This window comes from Crinia signifera, chromosome 2, assembly GCF_055691185.1.
Source record: "Crinia signifera chromosome 2, ASM5569118v1, whole genome shotgun sequence".
Lineage (NCBI taxonomy): Eukaryota > Metazoa > Chordata > Amphibia > Anura > Myobatrachidae > Crinia > Crinia signifera.
The window spans coordinates 331,394,250-331,417,716 of NC_139218.1; the positions used below are offsets into that span (position 1 = coordinate 331,394,250).

General features: G+C 46.4%; 1 long non-coding RNA gene across 1 annotated transcript; it reads right to left on the reverse strand.

Annotated features, from left to right (window-relative positions):
* Positions 1-355: 355 nt before the first annotated feature.
* Positions 356-23,151, reverse strand: LOC146059119 (uncharacterized). The gene is made up of 2 exons (XR_014470157.1): positions 23,034-23,151; positions 356-539 (listed from the first exon to the last, which is right to left on the reverse strand). It is a non-coding gene; the product is annotated as an uncharacterized LOC146059119 (long non-coding RNA).
* Positions 23,152-23,467: the final 316 nt, after the last annotated feature.

The following is a 23,467-nucleotide window of genomic DNA, read 5'->3' on the forward strand; positions in this document are numbered from 1 at the left end:
TGCTCACAACCCTTTGAAGCTGCAAGCTCTTTTAGGCAAATTCCATACGGTGTAAAGTACATCAAGTGCCGTGATTATATTCGCGAATCATCTGCGGCTAATAGGAACGGCCCCATTAAATTAATTAGCTCATCATTGAGCAAATTTTTAAACCCCAATATTCTCTGTACCCTTTCAATATTCAATATTCTTTTTCACGTTAAACCAAGATGAAACTTCAAGGGTTTTTCTTAGAATTTTAATTAATTGAAAAATCAAATAAATTGGATTGTTGGATTTAGGGCCAAACCAAAATGAAATGTATATTTAAGAAAATAATCTGTTACATTGAGATAAGAAAGATTCTTACAACACAGGCAGCAAATAGAGATTTTATTTGAACCAAGCCGATCATCTCAGTCAGGGCTTGGAAACTCCATTCTTGGCAGTAAGGAACTCTTCCCAGTAAAAGATCTGCTTTAGGAGGCTTGAATCCAGCCAGTTTCACTAGCACAGCCTTTGCTGGGTACTCCATAAGGAAAGCAGGAATCTGAAACAAACTTTATACCATAAGATCTGGTTAGAAAATCAGTTATGGTTTTTCACATCTACAATGTCTAGGTCCACAGTCAAAAGGATGACATGAGTTTTTCATGTTTTTTTTTTGTGTCTGTCGATCACGAGTCCGGATCCCTAGAAAAGCTGCCCATTGTCATTCAATTCACAAATGTGAATTACATTCAGCTGTGAATTATTCAAAGACTGGAAAGCTGAACAATATTAAAAACATCCAGAAAGAAAAGCTATGCATTAAATTCAAAAAGATCTCGGGCCAATTCAGCTGGTTATGATCAGGATCGTGGGTGTTTTCTGTCTGAGAATGTGGGTTATTTACAACGCTGCCGAATTCTCAGTAATCGTACTTTTGGATGGTGAAATCATTTATATTTGGCTACCGAGTTTACCTCCAGACAAACACGGCTGATCCTGAAGGATCCCACAAATCAGTCAGATCCATGTGATGCTTCTGTGTGTAAAAGTCATAAAAAGGAAAAAAAAAAATGACGTGTCGTCCCCCCTCCTAAACATGGCTCTTTAAGCCGCTGCTGGTTCCAAAAATCGGTAGAAAGAAATGCATAGAGGTTCCCTGTATTTTCAAAATCTGCACCAGGCTCTTGGACCAATGCTGGTTACAAAAATACAGGGGACAAAAGACACAGGGGCCCCTAGCACCAGACTCCACCAGTGTGACCCCTATTAACCTATGTGGTTATCTTCAATGAACTTGGCGGTCAGGCTGATTTACCAGTTCCCATTATAGGACTCAATAGTATTGTCAGAACATTGAGTTCTATGGAGAATTTGACAGTCAAAAAGCTGCTTTTTCGACTGTCGAATTGAATAACATGTAGAACTCATAGGTGATTGGCTGAGGGGATTCCCATTGACAAAAGTCAGTGAAATACCCATCATTTACGTAGAGGAGTATCATGTGTAAACACATGCTGCTCTTCAGTCCGTATGGTGCCGGATATTGCATTTTACACACAGGTACCTATGGATTCTACAGGACAAGTGGACCAATCTCACGTATCAACATAGTTAAGGATATGTGCAATTAATCTTATACTTTCATGGTGTGCCTCAGTGCTTTTATTTTAGTATTACTTTGGCTGTAGAACTACAAGTGCAAGCAGGCTTTTTAATGTCGTGCATGCTGGTACTGTAATTGTTTCTATCCAAGTATCGAAGTATCAGCGGTACTTATATGTTAGCCGGGCGCCCGGCTACGCTATGCTAACAACATAGCTTTGGCTATGTAATCAATGTAGCCATTGCCGGACGGCTGGCTAATCTCGGCTGTCCAGGGGGGATTGTGCGGCGGGCGGGGGCGGCAGGGCAGACGGGGGGAGACAGGGGGTGAACTTACCTCGTTGGTGGGAGGCGGGGCGGGCGGCGGCGATTCTGCGGCGGCTGGGCGTGCGGCGAACGTCTAGGCGGCGGGAAGCAATGGCGGGGATCTAGCGTAGTCACCGCTGGGGGAGCATCACATGGTTTCCCAGCTCCCCCAGCGGCACTACGCTAATAGCATCCATGCCGGAGTGTAATGGCAACCGGGACTGCAGGGAGCCTAATGCCGGAGCCACATAGGGGACATCGTGGATGGTAAGTACACACATGCACTACACACACACACATACACACATTACACACACACACGTTACACATGCACACACACACAACATGCACTAACACAATCATATGGCCACTATCCACGTCCTAACCCCAGTGTCCACGTGGGCGTGGAGTTAACTGGAGAGAGTGTGGCGTGCGCAGCGAGCCACCGAGCCCGAAGCATGGTGTGCGCAGCGAGCCCCGCAAGGGGCGGCAGATATGTATCCCCTCGCGGCGCTTGCTGCGCCTGCCATGCTTCGGGCTCGTGGCTCGCCGTGCTCACCCCACTTTTTTAAATTTTGCTCCACGCCCACGTGGGCACTGGGGTTAGGATGTGGATAGTGCCCATATGACCCTTTATGTGTTAGCAGGGCTCCAGTTATGTAATTTGCGTAACTTACGTCATTTGCGTAAGTTACGTAGTTTACGTAGCCAGCATAGTGGTGTATTGGTTTTCTCAATACACCACTACGCAAACTACGTAATGGGCGCCCAACTAACATATAAGTACTGTATCAGCATACTGCGGAGGCTTGATGGAGCTTTTAATTCCACACCCAAAATCAATATATTAAGTCATTTTTATACTAACGCTATCAACCAGGGTGGTGGGTGCCCGGGGGGGGGGGGGGGGGGGTGTGGAGAGAAAGACACTTATTTGGGGGCATCCATGCTCCCCCAGAGACCCGGCCAGGGCTGACCAGTTGGGTTTGTTAATGACACGGTTGTGGGACCTACAGATGTAGCGGGTCTTATTGTTGCTGGCGAATCGCAAGCAGCATGTTGCTGGCGATCCGCCAGCAACACGGCGCTCCATCTGACTGAGACGCGCGTGCGTCCCCCACGCACGCACGTCTCAGTATCCGGGCGGCGAGGCGGACGCAATCCTGTCCGCCTCCCGCTTCAGGGGGCTGCGGGGGGCTTCAGGGGTTCAGGGGGATGCGGGGGGTGCGGGGACCCGGTGTAGACACCGGGCGACCGCCGGCAGCACCGTCGGAAGGGGACGCACGTGCAGCTTGTGCGCACGCGTCCCCTTCCGGCATACAGATGGCACGGGGCAGGGGATGGCGGCTGGCGGCGCCATCGCCATCCCCTGGATAGATAAGTCCCGCTCCATCTGTACATACAAAATTGTCCCCGGGCTGTGGCATTACATTTTTATTAGGGATGTGCACCTGCCACTTTTCGGGTTTTGGGTTTTGGGTTCTGAGTACCTTGAGGTTTTGGGTTCTAATGGGTTTTGGCAAAACACCTACTAAGTGTTTTGTGTTTGGATTTTTTGTGTTTTGGGTTCTGATTTTTTGTTAAAAAAGCATAAAAACTGCTAAAATCGCAGAATTTTGTTTTTTATTTTTTGCTTTTACGCTATATTAACCTCAATAACATTCATTTCCACTCATTTCCAGTCTTTTCTGAACAGCTCACACCTTTTTTAGGGCAAAAGGTTGCACCGAGGTAGCTGGATAACTATGATAAGCCACACAAGTGTGCGGCACAAACACTAGACTGATATGACACACTTAGCATCCCCTCTAGGCTGATACTGCACACCTAGCATCACCCCTGGACTGATATGGCACGCTTAGCATCACCCCAGGACTGATATGGCACAGGTAGCATCACCCCTGGACTGATATGGCACAGGTAGCATCACCCCTGGACTGATACGGCACATTTAGCATCACCCCTGGACTGATATGGCACACTTAGCATCCCCCCTAGTCTGATACGGCACACTTGGCAGCACCCCATGAATTATACGGCAGACTTGCTTACCCCAGGAATTATACGGCACAGCTGGTGGCACCCCTGACCTGATACAGCACACATGGAATTATACGGCACAGATGGCGGCACCCCTGGACTGATACGGCACACATGGAGGCAGGCATGGAATTATACGGCAGACAAATTCCTGCAGTAAAAATAAAAATTTGTATTCTTTTAATTATAAAAAAGAGCAGCACACCTTACTTAGCAACACCCCATGAATTATATAGCACTCTTGGCTTACCCCTGGACTACAGCGCATTTAACAGCCCTTGCAGTAAACAACAAAAAAAAACACCTTATTTTTATTTTCATTAAAAAAAGGGCAGCTTCCCTGGTCTGATATGGGACACATGGGGCACCCCTGGAATTATACGGCACATATGCGGGCACCCCAGGACTGATACAGGACACATGGGGGCACCCATGGAATTATATGGCACACATGCGGGCACCCCTGGACTGATACAGGACACAAGGGGGCACCCATATAATTATACGGCACACATGTGGGCACCCCTTGACAGATACAGCACACATGTGGGCACACCTGGATGGATACAGTACATATGCGGCACCCCTGGACTGATACAGCACACATGTGGGCACCCCTGGACAAATACAGCACACATGTGGGCACCCCTGGATGGATACAGTACACATGCGGGCACCCCTGGACTGATACAGCACAAATGTGGGCACTCCTGGACAAATACAGCACACATGTGGGCACCCCTGGATGGATACAGTACAAATGCGGGCACCCCTGGACTGATACAGCACAAATGTGGGCACCCCTGGACAAATACAGCACACATGTGGGCACCCCTGGATGGATACAGTACAAATGTGGGCACCCTGAACTGATGCAGCACACATGCGGGCACCCTGGACTGATGCAGCACATATGCAGCCACCCTGGACTTATACTGTGCACTGGCAGCAGTCATTTTAAAAAAAAATGCTTAATTAAAATAATGTAGCCCCCTCTGTAGCACTAGCAGCAGCCCACTATGCATAAATCATCCCCCCCCCCCCCCCCAACATTTCATCCCCCCAGCATGTTTCCCCAGCAGCTCAGCTCAGCAGACACCACGGACACATCCGTGATGTCTGAAATCACCAGCCTGTTTGAAAATGGCGCAGACCGCCGGGAACTATATATCCCCAGGTCTCGCGAGAATCCGACAGCGGGAAGATGACGTCCGGCCTCGTTTTGAACTCAGAAAAATGGCGGCGACCATCGAACTCCCGGGATCCGGCCTTGGATCAGGTAAGTCCGTGGGGGTTCGGATCTCTAGGATTCGAACCCGCTCATCTCTAATTTTTATAACCTTTTCTTTACTCTTTTACATACAGATGCATCCCATGGATCTGACCTCCCCTTACTGTAAAACCCCAAGACATAATGATGTATTTGGGATTCCAGCATCGGGATATTTAGCAGTGTCAGGCTTCTGGCGCTGTTGCTCCCTCCTCTAGCAATATGAACTAGATACACGTATATGTTAAAAAAAAAATCATGGTACTTGTGTATTATCACGGCGCCCATCGCATCGCAAACCATAAGGCATGCGATGGTATGCGATGGTATGCGATGCGACGCGATTGGCACCCGATGGTATACAATTAAAAATTGTATACCATTGTATATGGCATACAATGCCATACAATACGATGCGATTTTAAATTGTATATGCACCCTAATCGTCGGCGTGGAGTTGATCTTATATAGTGTGGCGAGCGCAGCGAGCCACCGAGCCCGAAGCGTGGCGAGCGCAGCAAGCCCTGCAAGGGGACGCGGAATACACGTAAAGTAATACGCGTCCCCTCGCGGGGCTCGCTGCGCTCGCCACACTTCGGGCTCGGTGGCTCGCTGCGCTCACCACACTATATGAAATCAACTCCACGCCGACGTGGATAGTGGGGGTAATACGCGTCCCCTCGCGGGGCTCGCTGCGCTCGCCACGCTTCGGGTTGGCGTTCATACTGGGGGTGGCGTGGGGGTGCATTTAACATTGTAAGCACCCATTAGGGTGCTTATACAATTTAAAATCGTATAGGGGGCTTATACATTTTTAAATCGCATCGGTGTGCATTGGGTGTATGGCATGCGATGCGATTAAAAGTCGTACGACTTAATATCGGGGGTGCCATGATAATACACAAGTACCAAAATCATACATGCAATTCTATGGCAAAAAAGGTCAACTCTACAAATATATGAGAGTATAGTCTTAATACTTTTTATTATGTTTGCTAAAAAAAAACTACTGGTGAGATCTGTAACTAGCACTACTGGGACATCTGTAACTAGCCCTACTGGGACATCTGTAACTAGCTCTACTGGGACATCTGTAACTAGCACTACTGGGACATCTGTAACTAGCACTACTACGGAGAGACATCTGTAACTAGCACTACTGGAACATCTGTAACTACCACTACTGGGACATCTGTAACTAGCACTACTAGGGAGAGACATCTGTAACTAGCACTACTGGGACATCTGTAACTACCACTACTGGGACATCTGTAACTAGCACTACTTGGGAGAGACGTCTTTAACTAGCACTACTGGGACATCGGTAATTAGCACTACTGGGGACATCTGTAACTAGAACTACTGGGGACATCTGTAACTAGCACTACTGGGACATCTGTAACTAGCACTACTAGGGAGGGACATCTGTAACTAGCACTACTGGGACATCTGTAACTAACATTACTGGGGACATCTGTAACTAACACTATTGGGGACATCTGTAACTGGCACTACTGGGAACATCTGTAACTGGCACTACAGGGGACATGATATGTAACTGGCACTACCGTGGACATGATATGTAACTAGCACTACTAGGGAGGGACATCTGTAACTAGCACTACTGGGGACATCTTTAATTAGCACTACTGGGACATCTGTAACTAGCACTACTGGGACATCTGTAACTAGCCCTACTGGGACATCTGTAACTAGCACTACTGGGGACATCTGTAACTAGAACTACTGGGGACATCTGTAACTAGCACTACTGGGACATCTGTAACTAGCACTACTAGGGAGGGACATCTGTAACTAGCACTACTGGGACATCTGTAACTAACATTACTGGGGACATCTGTAACTAGCACTACTGGGACATCTGTAACTAGCACTACTAGGGAGGGTCATCTGTAACTAACACTATTGGGGACATCTGTAACTGGCACTACTGGGAACATCTGTAACTGGCACTACTGGGGACATGATATGTAACTGGCACTACCATGGACATGATATGTAACTAGCACTATTAGGGAGGGACATCTGTAACTAGCACTACTGGGGACATCTTTAATTAGCACTACTGGGACATCTGTAACTAGCACTACTGGGACATCTGTGTCTAGCACTTCTGGGGACATCTGTAACTAGCACTACTAGGGACATCTGTAACTAGCACTACTGGGGACATCTGTAACTGGCACTACTGGGGATATAATATGTAACTGGCACTACTGGGCAGGGCCGGACTGAGACCAGAAAACGGACCCTGGCATTGTGAGCACACATGCTCACCTGTTGCAGATGGGACACTTGCGCGGCGAAGCTGTGCGGCAAAAAGGGGGCATGGCCTCATGTGAAGGAGGCATGGCATCACAAAAAGGAGGCATGACACATTATGGAACACACCGTTATTCCCATTACACATTGTGGCACACACCTTAATGCCCATTACACATTATGCAACACACTGTGATGTTGTTTACGTATTATACCACACACCGTAATGGCTACAACATGTTATGCCATATAAGTGCCGATTGCCTACATGTTAATAGCCCTGGGTTTCTTGTTCGATGCCAGGGCCTTCATACTTGATGCCATGAGGAATTATATGCTCGTAAAGTATGGCTCAGGCAGGACTCACTCTCTTTATTATCAAGCAGCCTGTCCAGGACAGGTCCAGGAGGGCAGTTGGCAGAAGACAGCTGGTCGGAGCAAGGGTCTCAGGAGCCAGGTCAGGCCCAGTCCAGACCAGTCCTCTCCTCCAGTGGGGCCTGTATTAGTAGTAGCTGGGACTACTGCACCCAGTAACTCGAACTGGGTGCAGGTTCGAGTCAGGGCTTACGGCCGGACTGCGCAGCCTACTGTACTGCCCAGCGGGAATACCGCACTGCATAACACAAGTCACTCGGCAGTCCTGTGAGGCTCATAGTCACAATGCGGCGTGACCGTTGTCACACAGCAAGCGCCACAGGAGGAGCTGGAGAGAGGCACATGAGCCACTGTCCCTTCCTCCTCCCAGTGTGCACCGTGACTCTAACTCACTGTATGTCACTTTGAGTGTCATAGAAATAGGTGGCGCGTATGCAAATGCCGCTCTGCTCCCTCCACCTCTCTCCTAGTCTGCTCTGCTCCACCATCCTGCCCCCTACACCGGTGCCGCTCAGACCAGCTGAAAATGGCATGGTTGTCAGTTCAGCATGTAAACAAATGGCGAAAATCGGCCCACCTGGCCATCAACCCTTCTGGCATGTGCCAGAAGGGCCAGATGGCCAGTCCGGCAAGTCTACTGGGAACATGATATGTAACTGGCACTAAATACGTGCAAGAAAATAATTGCTTGGCACACAAATTCAGTGCCTGCTTCAGTACACAAACTTAGTTTCATACACAAGTAAAATATATTTGTGTGTATTTCATGTGTTTGATTTGCTTTTACAACATACAAGCAAGATACCTCATTTAACTATTAAAATATTCCAATACAGAATAATCCGTTATCCAAAATGCTTCTTGTCCTGAGCATTTTGTATACGGGATACTCAACCTGTAATAGAAAATTGGAGAAGATATTAATATCTTGAAACTCTACACTCAGGGGGTTATTCATATCCATTCGGTCCTCTGTGCATTCGCACGGAGGACTGATGGTGCGCGTTTATGCGCATGTGCAGATGTAGGGTGCGTTCGCCGGGTGCACGCACCCATGGCGGTGTGCGGGGGCGGAGATGGGAATGCCCAGCATTCCATGGGCGTTCCCATGAAAACACTGGGCGTTCTCATGGTAATGAGGCAGTGACGCAGGTGCGGGGGGGGGCGGGTAGCTGACATCACCGGATGTCAGCTAACCCGCCCATATCCATGCCAACGTGCATGCATATGTAAGTAACTTAGAAGCCACTTATATATGCGTACACGCACCACATCATTCGATGGTCGGCGACCATCGAAAGATGTGGGCGGTTACCCGAGGCATGCAAATGGATGTTTATGCAAAACATCCATTCGCAGCCTGTGCAGCCGAAGCCGCACTTTGAGGGGGCGGCGGGTGGGCGTTGATTTGCCGTGCGGGGTTTGGTGGACTCGCAAGGCTGCGGGGGGGGGGGGGGGGGGTTGCACCATGATAGGGGAACAGGGAGGTTAGCGGTAGCAGGTATATTTTGCACACCAAAGATGCAAATGTACACGGGGTGTCAGGTGGAAATACTCAGAGGCCTAAATATTCAGGGTGACATACACAGGATTACAGAGGGTGGCATACACACGGGTTGATAGAAGGTGACATCCATGAGGTGACATACAGATGGAGTCCTCCTCATTTAGCCCTTTAATAGGATTAAGTGAGTAATAGGATTATCTGCTAATCCCCTACTGTATTGTTCTATGTATTGTATTTCTGCTGAGAACACCTAAGGAAGAGAGATGAGTGGGGCTGTATCTGTACACACGAGGTGACAGAGGGACAGAGGGCCATACACAGGTGCCCAGACTGATTTATATTTTACACATAACCCCTCACCCTGTAATGATATACACAAATGCATTGCGATTGTGATTATTCCCGCCCACTTGCGACCAGTTTGTGGGAGCGTACACACCATGCGATCTGATGGAGTGCCGAGCACATCGTCACATGCAAATCAAAGCCTACACTGAAATAATACACGTATAGATGTGTCCACATAGATCTAGCCTCCCTGCGTGGTAAAAGGCCCTTCTAGTTACACCATGCCATGCAGTGACTTTATGGTGCCTAGCATCTTTGCTTGCAACTTTTTCCATTACTGTGTGTATTATTCATAAATTGTGAATATGATGCACAAGCAGACACTGATTAACCCCTTGAGTGGTGGGTTTTGCTGGGGCAGGGCAATCCTACCGGTTTGTCCTGCCCCAGTAAAATCCACCACAGAGCATAGCCTCCCTCCCACCTTCCTGTCCGGGAACTCTCCATACTGGACCTCCTCTGCCATTGCCCCAGCCGTCAGTCACAGCAGTGCCCACATGCGGCAGGCTCGGTGGCTCAGGAGGACTCAGGCGCCTGAACTGTTGAGCGCTCCCGAGTCCCCTCGAACATCCCGAGCCTGCCGTCTGCTCCCTGCAAATAATGGTGGTGGGGGCAGCAGCAGGGAATCTCCGGAGTAGGATCGCGGGAGCAGAGAGGTGAGGGGCAGCGATGGGGGGGGGGGGTGCACAGCTGCAGACACCACTGGCACGCACCTTGATATTAGTGGTCTGCCCGGAAATATTCTGGGACAGCCCGCTGTGGTAGCACAGCTGAGCCTGGAAAATTTCCGGGCCTACCACTCAAGTGGTTAAAATGATATGCAGCATGCCTATATTCTGTGTATGATTACGGCTGTTATCTGCATATAAAATATCATGAGTATTGATGCTTGGTAATAATCTCCGATCTCCAATAATCCTGATCTATTGCCGATCTCCAGTAATCCTGATCTATAGCCGATCTCCAGTAATCCTGATCTATAGCCGATCTCTAGTAATCCTTATCTAATAGTGGGGGGGTGGGACAGTAGGTTCAGCCATTATGATCAACAATTATTTATCTGCCAGATGCATGGGTAGATTACTTGCAGGACAGTCTGTTTCCCTCTGTGCTACCTGCTTTACCCCTCAGACACAGGCGCCATCCTAAGTGTCTGGCAAAGACCACAATTGCAATTCTCTAGGCTATGGAACTGTTAATGTTGGCACAGGAATGACACAAGAAGCCCACCAGAGCCATCACAGTTGTGTACACATTAACAGACTATACGCAAAATGGGGAACATCAGAGATAGTCTATTCCTAAGCAGACTGGACACAGCAGTAGCCACTATGGGCTTGCAGCTGTCAGGAGATGCACAGCCAGAAAGCGGCCATGACACTCCTGCTTTTTCCCAACCACTGCCCATAAACTCCTTCAAACGATCACTTGTGTCAATCATATTTCCATGAATTCCTCATTGTGAGTGAGATCGCCGCGGCCCCTTTGGGCATGCGCACTGTGATTGCAGCACATGCGCAGTCTGTTGATAATCGCTCTTTGCGTGTTAATCGGCCAAACATGAATTAGTCCCATAGTGTGTTTGGTCACTCCTGCAGCACAACGGGCCAATCCTAGCACCCTTTTCATTTGTCGACCTATTGCATGTCCACCCTATGACCCCATACCCCAAGAAAACCCCATCTGTCTGTACAGCGTTAATCTACCCACAGTCTAGTAGGCTTAGACATGTTTGTAATGCAGATTTAAAGTACAGTGGGTCTTTGCTGGTGACTTGTAACCTGTATTATAGCACTGCGCTTCTCTGCAGGTTCCGGGGGGGGGGGGGGTTGGGTTTGGTGGGTAGACACACAGGGCGATGTGTGCTTAATTTCTAAGTGATCTAGTTAGATTGCTTAGAAATAGCCCTGAAGTTGCCCCATGTGAGGGGGCCTTAAGACTGATCCGTTTATTAGATAGCCACAGGAACATACTACTCTCACTAATTAGGCCGGAGTCATCTTGCGCATAGTGGTAAAATATGTAATATAATAATATGGTACTTGTTTCCTAGCACGGCCACAATCTTAAGTAATCGTGTCCCTTACTTAAGGGACACGATTACCCCCGATGGACCCGATTTCTTTTGAAATCAGGTCCATTTTGCCGGCTAGGAGACAATATCGGGGGCATCGCGTCGGTCGGGACCGTTAACATTGGTCCCGACGCGACCGACGCGATGCCCCCGATATTTCCATAGGCTTCAATGTTAAAAAATATTTTAACATTGAAATCTTGTCGGGAAAGGTAAAATATCGGGGGCATCGCGTCGGTCGGGACCATTAACATTGGTCCCGACGCGATGCGACGCGATGCACCCGATTTTTGCATAGGCTTCAATGTTAAAATATTTTTTAACATTGAAATGCTGTAAAAATGTGAAAAAATGTGAAATGGGCCAATATGACCCATTTCACATTATAGATGTCCCCGTCGTCACCCCACGATAGACGCCAACCCGAAGCGTGGCGAGCGCAGCGAGCCCGCGAGGGGCGGCGGTACGCGTCCTCCGACCTTTTCATGCCCTACTATCCACGTCGGCGTGGAGTGAGAATAGAATAGTGTGGCGAGCGCAGCGAACCACCGAGCCCGAAGCGTGGCGAGCGCAGCGAGCCCCGCGAGGGGCCGCGGATACCTTCACAGTTATACGCGTCCCTTCGCAGGCTTCACAGGTGTCCGTGGCGACGCGGACACCTGTGAAGCCCGTGAAGGGACGCGTTTACCTGTGAAGGTATCCGCGTCCCCTCGCGGGGCTCGCTGCGCTCGCCACGCTTCGGGCTCGGTGGCTCGCTGCGCTCGCCACACTATTCTATTCTCACTCCACGCCGACGTGGATAGTAGGGCATGAAAAGGTCGGAGGACGCGTACCGCCGCCCCTCGCGGGCTCGCTGCGCTCGCCACGCTTCGGGTTGGCGTCTATCGTGGGCTGGGGTTAACGCGCTTAAATTTGGGGGGGTTGGGAATTTTTTGCATTCAATCCAATGTAAAATTGGGTCCCAGGGACCCAATTTACATTGGATTCAATGAAAAAAATCGGGTCAAAAATCGGTCGGTCGCGTCGATCGCATCGCATGCGACCAAATCGCATGCGATGCGATCGACCCGATTTTTCCGACACGACCACCCCGATCTGAATCGGTGTGGCCGTGCTAGGAAACAAGTACCAATAATATTATTATTAGGGAAGTGTTAATATACATAGTGTTCATTATCTTTCTTCAGTTTTAACTGAATGATAAATTATATATTTTTTTTTCTTTTTTCTTATCCCTGCCCTAACCCTCTAGTGTCGCTAGTGGTTGGGGTGACTGGATATTTTTCAATACCCTTTGGGAATATATAGCTGTGATGGGTTATGTCTTCTCTGTACTGTAAAATACTCAAACATTGAGCTTATTTGTAGACTGTTTCAGCCCCCATATGTGTTCTATCATCAGTCATTTGGTGGCTGATTATATCATGTGAGTGTGCTCTTGATTGATGAATGGGCAGTGAGCAGATACTATGTGCATAATTAAATGCACTGCAATGTGTCAGACACTGTACTGGTAGTGCAGTATGGAAGGTACTGGTAATGCAATGTGTAAGGTACTGGTAATGCAATGTGTAAGGTACCGGTAATGCAATGTGTAAGGTACTGGGAATGCAATGTGTAAGATACCAGTAATACACTGTGTAAGGTACTGGTAGTGCAGTATGGAAGGTACCGGTAATGCAATTTTAGAGGTACTGGTAATGCAATGTGTAAGGTACTGGTAATGCAATGTGTAAGGTACTAGTAATGCTATGTGTAAGGTGCTAGTAATGCAATGTGTAAGGTGCTGGTAATGCAATGTGTAAGGTGCTGGTAATGCAATGTGTAAGGTACCGGAAATGCAATGTGTAAGGTACCGGTAATGCAATGTGTAAGGTACTGGTAGTGCAGTATGGAAGGTACCGGTAATGCAATGTGTAAGGTACTGGTAATGCAATTTGGAAGGTACTGGTAATGCAATGTGTAAGGTACTGGTAATGCAATATGTAAGGTAGTGGTAATGCAATGTGTAAGGTACTGGTAATACAATGTGTAAGGTACCAGTAATGCAATGTGTAAGGTACCGGTAATGCAATGTGCAAGGTACTGGTAATGCAATGTGTAAGGTGCTGGTAATGCAATGTGTAAGGTGCTGGTAATGCAATGTGTAAGGTACCGGAAATGCAATGTGTAAGTTACCGGAAATGCAATGTGTAAGGTACCGGTAATGCAATGTTTAAGGTACCGGTAATACAATGTGTAAGGTACTAATAATGCAAAGTGTAAGGTACCGGTAATGCAATGTGTAAGGTACCGGTAATGCAATGTGTAAGGTACTGGTAATGCAATGTGTAAGGTACCGGTAATGCAATGTGAAAGGTACCGGTAATGCAATGTGTAAGGTACTGGTAATGCAATGTGTAAGGTACTGGTAATGCAATTTGGAAGTTACCGGTAATGCAATGTGTAAGGTACCTGTAATGCAATGAGTAAGGTACCGGTAATGCAATGCGTAAGGTACTGGTAATGCAATGTGTAAGGTACCGGTAATGCAATGTGTAAGGTACCGGTAATGCAATGTGTAAGGTACCGGTAATGCAATGTGTAAGGTACTGGTAATGCAATGTGTAAGGTACTGGTAATGCAATTTGGAAGGTACTGGTAATGCAATGTGTAAGGTACCTGTAATGCAATGAGTAAGGTACCGGTAATGCAATGAAAGGGTACTGGTAATGCAATGAGTAAGGTACCGGTAATGCAATGAGTAAGGTACCGGTATTGCAATGTGTAAGGTACTGGTGATGCAATATGTAAGGTACCGGTAATGCAATGTGTAACGTACCGGTAATGCAATGTGCAAGTGCTCTGTATGTAGTGACTGTGTATATAGGGGTACACTGCTGTGTGCTATGTTATACTGTGGTATAGCTGTGCTCTGTATGTAGTGACAGTTTATATAGGGGCACGCTGCTGTGGTATTGGCTGTGCTCTGTATATAGTGAATGTGTATAGGGGCAGGCTACTGTGTGCTGTGCTGTACTGTGGTATTGGCTGTGCTCTGTATATAGTGACTGTGCATATAGAGGCAAGCTGCTGTATGCTGTACTGTATTGCGGTATGGCTGTGCTCTGTATATATTGACTGTATATAGGGGCACGCTGCTGTGTGCTGTGCTGTACTTTGGTATTGGCTGTGCACTGCATATATAGTGACTGTGTATATAGGGGCACGATGCTGTGTGCTGTGCTATACTGTGGTATGGCTGTGCTCTGTATTTAGTGACTGTGTATATAGGGGCATGTTGCTGTGTGCTGTACTGTACTGTGGTATTGGCTGTGCTGTATATAGTGATTGTGTATATAGAGACATTTTGCTGTGTGCTGTACTCTGTGGTATCGCTCTGCTCGGTATATAGAGACTGTGTATATAGGGACACGCTGATGTGTGCTGTACTGTGGTTTTGGCTGTGCTCTGTATATAGTGACTGTGTATATAGGGGCATGTTGCTGTGTGCTGTACTGTACTGTGGTATTGGCTGTGCTGTATATAGTGATTGTGTATATAGAGACATTTTGCTGTGTGCTGTACTCTGTGGTATCGCTCTGCTCGGTATATAGAGACTGTGTATATAGGGACACGCTGATGTGTGCTGTACTGTGGTTTTGGCTGTGCTCTGTATATAGTGACTGTGTATATAGGGGCATGCTGCTGTGTACTGTGCTGTACTGTGGTATTGGCTGTGCTCAGTATATAGTGACTGTGTGTATATAGGGGCACACTGCTGTGTGCTTTGTTATACTGTGGTATGGCTGTGCTCTGTATTTAGTGACTGTGTATATAGGGGCATGTTGCTGTGTGCTGTACTGTACTGTGGCATTGGCTGTGCTGTATATAGTGATTGTGTATATAGAGACATTTTGCTGTGTGCTGTACTCTGTGGTATCGCTCTGCTCGGTATATAGAGACTGTGTATATAGGGACACGCTGATGTGTGCTGTACTGTGGTTTTGGCTGTGCTCTGTATATAGTGACTGTGTATATAGGGGCATGCTGCTGTGTACTGTGCTGTACTGTGGTATTGGCTGTGCTCAGTATATAGTGACTGTGTGTATAGGGGCACACTGCTGTGTGCTTTGTTATACTGTGGTATTGGCTGTGCTCTGTATATAGTGACTGTGTATATAGGAGCACGCTGCTGTGTGCTGTACTGTACTGTGGCATTGGCTGTGCTCTGTATATAGTGACTGTGTCTATAGGGCACGCTGTTGTCTGCTGTGCTGTACTGTGGTATGGCTGTGCTCTGTATATAGTGACTGTATATAGGGGCACGCTGCTGTGTGCTGTGCTGTATGTTGGTATTGGCTGTGCACTGTATATATAGTGACTGCGTATATAGGGCACACTGCTGTGTGCTGTACTATGGTATAGCTGTGGTCTGTATGTAGTGACTGTGTATATAGGGACACGCTGCTGTGTGATGTACTGTGGTATGGCTGTGTTCTATATGTAGTGACTGTATATATGGGCCCGCTGCTGTGTGCTGTACTGTACTGTGGTATTGGCTGTGCTCTGTATATAGTGTCTGTATATAGGGGCACGCTGATGCGTGCTTTGCTGTACTGTGGTATTGGCTATGCTCTGTATATTGTGACTGTGTATATAGGGGAACGCTGCTTTGTGCTGTGCTATACTGTGGTAAGGCTGTGCTCTGTATATATAGTGACTGTGTATTTAGGGGCACACTGCTGTGTGCTGTGCTGTACTGTGGTATGGCTGTGCTCTGTATATAGTGACTGTGTATATAGGGGTACGCTACTGTGTGCTGTACTGTGGTATGGCTGTGCTCTATATGTAGTGACTGTATATAGGGGCACGCTGATGCGTGCTGTGCTGTACTGTGGTATTGGCTGTGCTCTGTATATAGTGACTGTGTATATAGGGGTACGCTGATTTGTGCTGTGCTGTACTGTGTTAAGGCTGTGCTCTGTATATAGTGACTGTGTATATAGGGGCACACTGCTGTGTCCTGTACTGTACTGTGGTAGGGATGTACTGTGTATATAGTGACTGTGTATATAGGCCACTCTGCTGTGTGCTGTGCTGTACTGTGGTATGGCTGTGTTCTGTATATAGTGACTGTGTATAGGGGCACACTGCTGTGTGCTGTACTGTGGTATTGGCTGTGCTCTGTATATAGTGTCTGTGTACATAGGGGCATGCTGCTGTGTGCTGTACTGTACTGTGGTATGGCTGTGCTGGCTGTGTATATAGTGACTGTGTATAGGGGCACACTGCTGTGTGCTGTACTGTGGTATGGTTGTGCTCTGTATATAGTGACTGTGTATATAGGGGTATGCTGCTGTGTGCTGTACTGTACTTTATGGTATTGGCTGTGCTCTGTATATAGTGTCTGTGTACATAGGGGCATGCTGCTGTGTGCTGTACTTTACTGTGGTATGGCTGTGCTCTGTGTATATAGGGGCATGCTGCTGTGTGCTGTACTGCACTGCGGTATGGCTGTGCTCTGTATATAGTGACTGTGTATATAGGGGCACTCTTTCACTGAGGTGGACTCTAGCTGTGCACACTCCCTCTGGACTTTATTATTGTGTGGGTCTCATACCACTGAGCCATTCACCTTTTTGTTTCTGTAGAAAATCAAGCTCTTTTGCTTCTGTTGGAGTTTGCCTATCTGGTTATCTATGAGAAACTCTATCTGGATATATGTTTTTGATTTGGAATGACATAGCTGTATCGGTCGCTCTGTTGCTGCTGATGAAGTTGCCCCTGATGAAGTCATGAGAATGACGAAACGCGTTGGGGTTTCCACCATCAACCCACCAGAGTTGTGAACATCTTTTGAGCAATTAATCTACCCACCAGAAGTGGCATATTGTTGTAACACTTGTGTTTCTGTTTATTTGTTACACCCGATATAGCATGATTCATGTGAAATTTCATTCTTAATCCTTTTGTATTAAATACAATTATTTTATCTAAATTGCTGTGTTATTCTAGCACCCTCTGAAACCCCCCATTCTTTCTCATTTCTATTTCATGGATCCTATCTAACAAAGGATCCCTCGGAGGTGCTGCTTCCAAAAACTCTGAGCGCAGAGAGGGGACCCCCATACCTTGTTATATATATAGCAAGGTAGGATAATCCAATAAGGGCACTCACCAAAATTATGAAGAATTTATTTCAGGTGCATTACCTGTCAGACAGTTGTAGGTCTACGTTTCGGCCACCAGGTGGCCTTTATCAAGGCAAGTCAGCATAGATGTCCTCACAGCACAAGAGTCAGGATATGTATATATATATATATATATATATATATATATATATATATATATATATATATTAGTAATTAGAGGCTGGCACACCATTGCAAAAATAGAAAAATAGTTTATGTAGTGAAAACAAGGGTATCCATTAACTTGCAGTGGAGTTTTTCAAGAAATACAGGTAATACTTATCAGCCATCACAAAAGCATCAAAAAAGGACATCAAAGATATCGAATCCACTGTAAGTCAGCCATGCTCAACAGCTGTTTCGGCGTGGGGGTGTTGCCATCGTCAGGAACATACTTGACTGAGACAAACAGCGCATATATATAGTGTCACTAAACAGCCTAATGAAATTGAAGCATGCTCACCTGTGCTGTACCAGCAGTCAGACATTACATCTAATCTCCCACAGCGTCCGGGCTGCCGGATGTGACACGGCGCCACTTCCGGTATAAGCCGGTCAGTAGCGTCGGTCTCCAACCAAGACAGCGTTGCCAAGAGGTACACGACGAGGGGAAGCAGGATGACCCGCCCACCGCGTCTGTCACTAAGGCAACGGCTGACACAAAGAAACACCGCGCGAGCCAGCACAGACAACCCGGCAGAAGCCAGATCGCTCCGCTGATCACGCCAGGGCTCTAGGTCAGCTAACATTAGAGCGACATGTCGACTAGAGACCAGGGATAACCTGGAGTCCTACCGCACATCAGCTCTACGGTGGGAGAAAAATAAATTACAAAATATGAAAGGGAGCGCTACAATGGAGACAGGCTGATAGGTCACATATACAATATGCGCGAGTGTCAATATAAAAGCATAATGTCTGAGTAATGACATTGATATGATAATCACATATATAGACAAAAAATATGCTCAACAAATATACAATAAGTATATAGAAAAGAGATCATGAAGAAAAAACATAAAAAAAGAAAACACATATTATATGAAGCAGTGCAAAGATAGTTCTTCATTCAGTCCCTGTGGTGCCATGCATCCCAGCTGATGGATCCAATAACATTCCTTCTGAAGTAGCAACTTGCCACGATCTCCTCCTCTTCTTAGCGGTGCTATATGGTCTAAAGGCAAAAAATGAAAGTCTTTAAATGTATGATTACTGAATACAAAATGCCTTGCAACAGGTGGTGTATTAGAGTCCACAACATTAAATGCTTTTTTGATGGAAGAACGGTGTAAATTGATTCTTTCTTTTAAAGTCCGTATAGTTTTTCCAATGTACACCATTGGACAAGAGCAAACAATCGCATAGACCACATATCTGCTGTCACAATCTAAGTAATGGTTAATAGCGTATTCCCTTCCTGTGACAGGGTCCATGAACTTAGAGCCGGTGATCATAAATTGACAGTTCACACACTTGGCGCACTTGTAGCTGCCACTTTTTGCAGAGAGCCATGTGACCTTTTTTGGTGGCTGGATATCGGACTTAGCAACAATGTCCTTAATACTCCGGCTTTTTTTGTAACAAAATAGCGTTTTTTCTTTACAAAATTGTCCCATGGTATCATCTAGCTGCAAGATGTGCCAGTGCCTCAAAAAAATATCTTTAATCTTTCCAGAAGCAATGGAAAAGGTGGAAACAAAAGTTAGACGATCACAGTTCTATATATAGTTTCCTGGTGTTGCTCGGCACTCCGGACGATAAAGCCAGCTACCGTGGTGCCCTCAATCAGATAATATAGTCCAAAGTTCTAGCGTGTCTCCCAGGGGTCCCGGATAGAACAGAGAGCTGCACTCAAACTGATTTTGAGAAATCAAGGTTTAATTTTCAAGGTGGTAAAGGTGGCATCACATGGGCATCATCATCGACGTTTCAAGGCGGTGAGCCTTTTCATCAGGATGCGCTCACATGAATCACACACTACAGCACTATATGCACCTTGAGCACATCCTGATGAAAAGGCTCACCGCCTTGAAACGTCGATGATGATGCCCATGTGATGCCACCTTTACCACCTTGAAAATTAAACCTTGATTTCTCAAAATCCGTTTGAGTGCCGCTCTCTGTTCTATCCGGGACCCCTGGGAGACACGCTAGAACTTTGGACTATATATATATATATATATATATATATATTATATATATATAGATAGATAGATAGATAGATAGATAGATAGATAGATATTGCAATATTGTAGCTTTCTCCCATAGTTACATTGTTGTTGATATCTGCAGAAGCTGAGCTGGGTGCTGGAACCACCACCAGCAGCACTCTACTATATACTCCTATACATTACACAGTACCACTTCTGTATTCCTGTATAAATGGTGTAATTCTCAGTAAGTGCCACTGGAAGCTGCACAGTACCACTTCTGTAATGCTGTATACTCCACCCGCCCCATTGTTACTCTGGCCTGGTAGTGATCATTGGAGCATTTTATCCTGAAGTGGTACTGTGCAATTGCCAGTGACAGATACAAGAATAACACCCACACTATATAATTTCAACTCCACGCTGACATGGTAGTGGTGGTAAGAAAAGGTCAGGCGGACGTGTTCCGCTGCCGCTCGCCACGTTTCGGGGTGGCGTGGATAGTGGGGGGTGCGTCCATCACATTATATGTCATAATACATGGATAGTACATTATATGGCATAAAACCCTTTACAATTGGATCCAATATTTTATCGGATGCCATGGCACCCAATATTGTACAGTAAATTCACTAACATACAACCCTATGGAAAAATCGCATCCGATGTTTTGCATGCATCCGCCTGACCTTTTCTTACCACTACTACCACGTCAGCGTGGAGTTGATATTATATAGTGTGGCAAGCGCAGCGTGGGGACGCGTATTACGTTACAAGTATTTCACAGCCCCTCGCGGGGCACACTGCGCTCGCCACGCTTCGGGCTCGGTGGCTCGCTGCGCTCGCCACACTATATGAGATCGACTCCACGCCGACGTGGTAGTGGGGGTGGCGTGGATAGTGGGGGGGGCGTCCATCACATTATATGTCATAATACATGGATAGTACATTATATGGCATAAAACCCTATACAATCGGATCCAATATTTTATCGGATGCCATGGCACCCGATATTGTACAGTAAATTCACTAACATACAACCCTATGCAAAAATCGCATTGCATCCGATGTTTCGCATGCAAAACATCGGATGCAAAACATCGGATGCGATGCAATTATCGGATGCCATGGCACCCGATATTGTACAGTAAATTCACTAACATACAACCCTATGGAAAAATCGCATCGTATCCGATGTTTTGCATGCAAAACATCGGATGCAAAACATCGGTGCGATGCAATTATCGGATGCCATGGAACCCGATATTGTATAGTAAAATCAGTTACATACAACCATATGGAAAAATCGCATCACATCCGATGTTTCGCATGCAAAACATCGTATGCGATTATTGGATGCCATGGCACCCGATATTGTATAGTAAAGTCACTAATATAGAACCCTATGGAAAAATTGCATCGCATCTGAAACATCGGATGCGATGCGATTATCGGATGCCATGGCACCCAATATTGTATAGCAAATTCACTAACATAGAACCCTATGGAAAAATCGCATCGCATCGCATGCAAAACATCGGATGCGATGCGATTTGCCTACGCAGAATAGCCCACTAAGCTATTTGCTTAGTGGGTGCCCAACTAACATTTAAGTACCGAGAATAATATTATTTATTAAATAATAATTAAGGAACAATGTTATCTTTTTTACTAATGGGGCAATAAAAGTCTTTATGATGGGAGCAACAATTAATATTTTATTATGTGACCGCCATTTATATATTGGTAATATAATAATGATTGCCCACATTAGTAATCAATAAAAAGTGCCCCAATAATCTAATAAAGTATTGCTACCTTTGATTATATATTTATTTTTCCTCCAGCCAATATATTTATTAAATAATATTGCCCAAATGGTATAAATAATAATATTTGTTGTTTCCTTAGCAGCATATAATTGCGCACAAAAAAGGGGGTGGGGTCACAGCTCATAGGGGCGGGTTCACGGCTCATGGGGTAGTCATGGGTCTACGCCCTCATAGTAAATGTATTGTACCTATTTTTGTGCTGCTTTTGCCAATTGTAAAACTGCTACACATATCCCAATGTTTTATCATTATAAAGAGGCAGCTGGATGACGGTGTTATGTTATAGTTAGAAGTCACTGAGATATATACAGTAATACCCACTAACACTAACTAACTAACTGCATAGCGGCCATCTTGTCCCATGACATCATTATGACATCACAAATGCTCTGACAGAGGACTTTCTAACGGCATCAGGAGAGGAAGCAGATATTTTCTCTTGTGCTTCTGCTCTAATTTTTTGGCCGTTACCTATATAATACAGCTGATAATATGGGCTGCATGTGCAGTAAACTGTGCATCCCTGCACCCAGCAGGAAGGTAAGTGCGCCGTTATATTTATGGGTTGTACTTTGTACATACAGAGATTATCATAGGCCGCCATAGGGGGAGCTCAGCCGATATTGGGAGTTTCTGGGCAGATATGGTGGTGATTTGTCCAGTTCTGTAGCCTAAATACGGGGGGATAGGTATATTGTATTGTCATACAATCATATAGGGACACATAGTGGTATGGGGGTACAGTGCATACGGGTGTCTCAGTAACATGGGCACAGACTCATTTACCTGAACAATGGGGATTTATTACGCTCCCCCTGGTCCTCCCCAGCACAGGGCCTGAGATGTAATACTTACACCATTATGTACATCTCCTATACCCTCCCCTGCACTATTCCCAGGCAGCAGTGTCTTATAATGTGGGCATGTTGTATAGTAACACTCACATTTCACCATTAGCCTCACAGGCTCTCACATTATCAGTACTGAAGTGTCCATCTCTCCCCCCCCCCCCCCCCCCCTCCTACCCCTTGCTGGACTTTGTGGTTCTGCAGCACTTCTACTGCTGTCGTACATGTAGGTTCCCCCTGGAGACCCCCTCTCACCTATTTGGCTCCCTGCAGTGTGCGCCTTTCTCCTGCCGGTAGCTGCCTCCTGCCCATTTTCCTCCTGCCTGACTCTAACTGCCACTAACGGCGCATGCCACTTGGTGACCAGTGTTGCCAGATCATCATTTTAATAAGAGCATATATTAATTACACAGGTCCCAGGTGTCAGATATCATGCCAACTGTCATTATGTCCAATGAGTAGTCAAGTTTAGCCCCAGAACCTGTGTTAAAAAGATCTTGACTGCTCATTGGATGTAATGACAGCTGGTATGAACTCTAACCCCTGGGACTTGTGTAATTCATATGTGCGCTTATTAAAGGGATGATCTGGCACCCCTGCTGGTGATTCTCATACCAGGGGAAACGCAGGATGTAAGATGGGGGTTTCTCCCAATGTCACCCATTCCAGGAGGGACACAATGCTCTGCT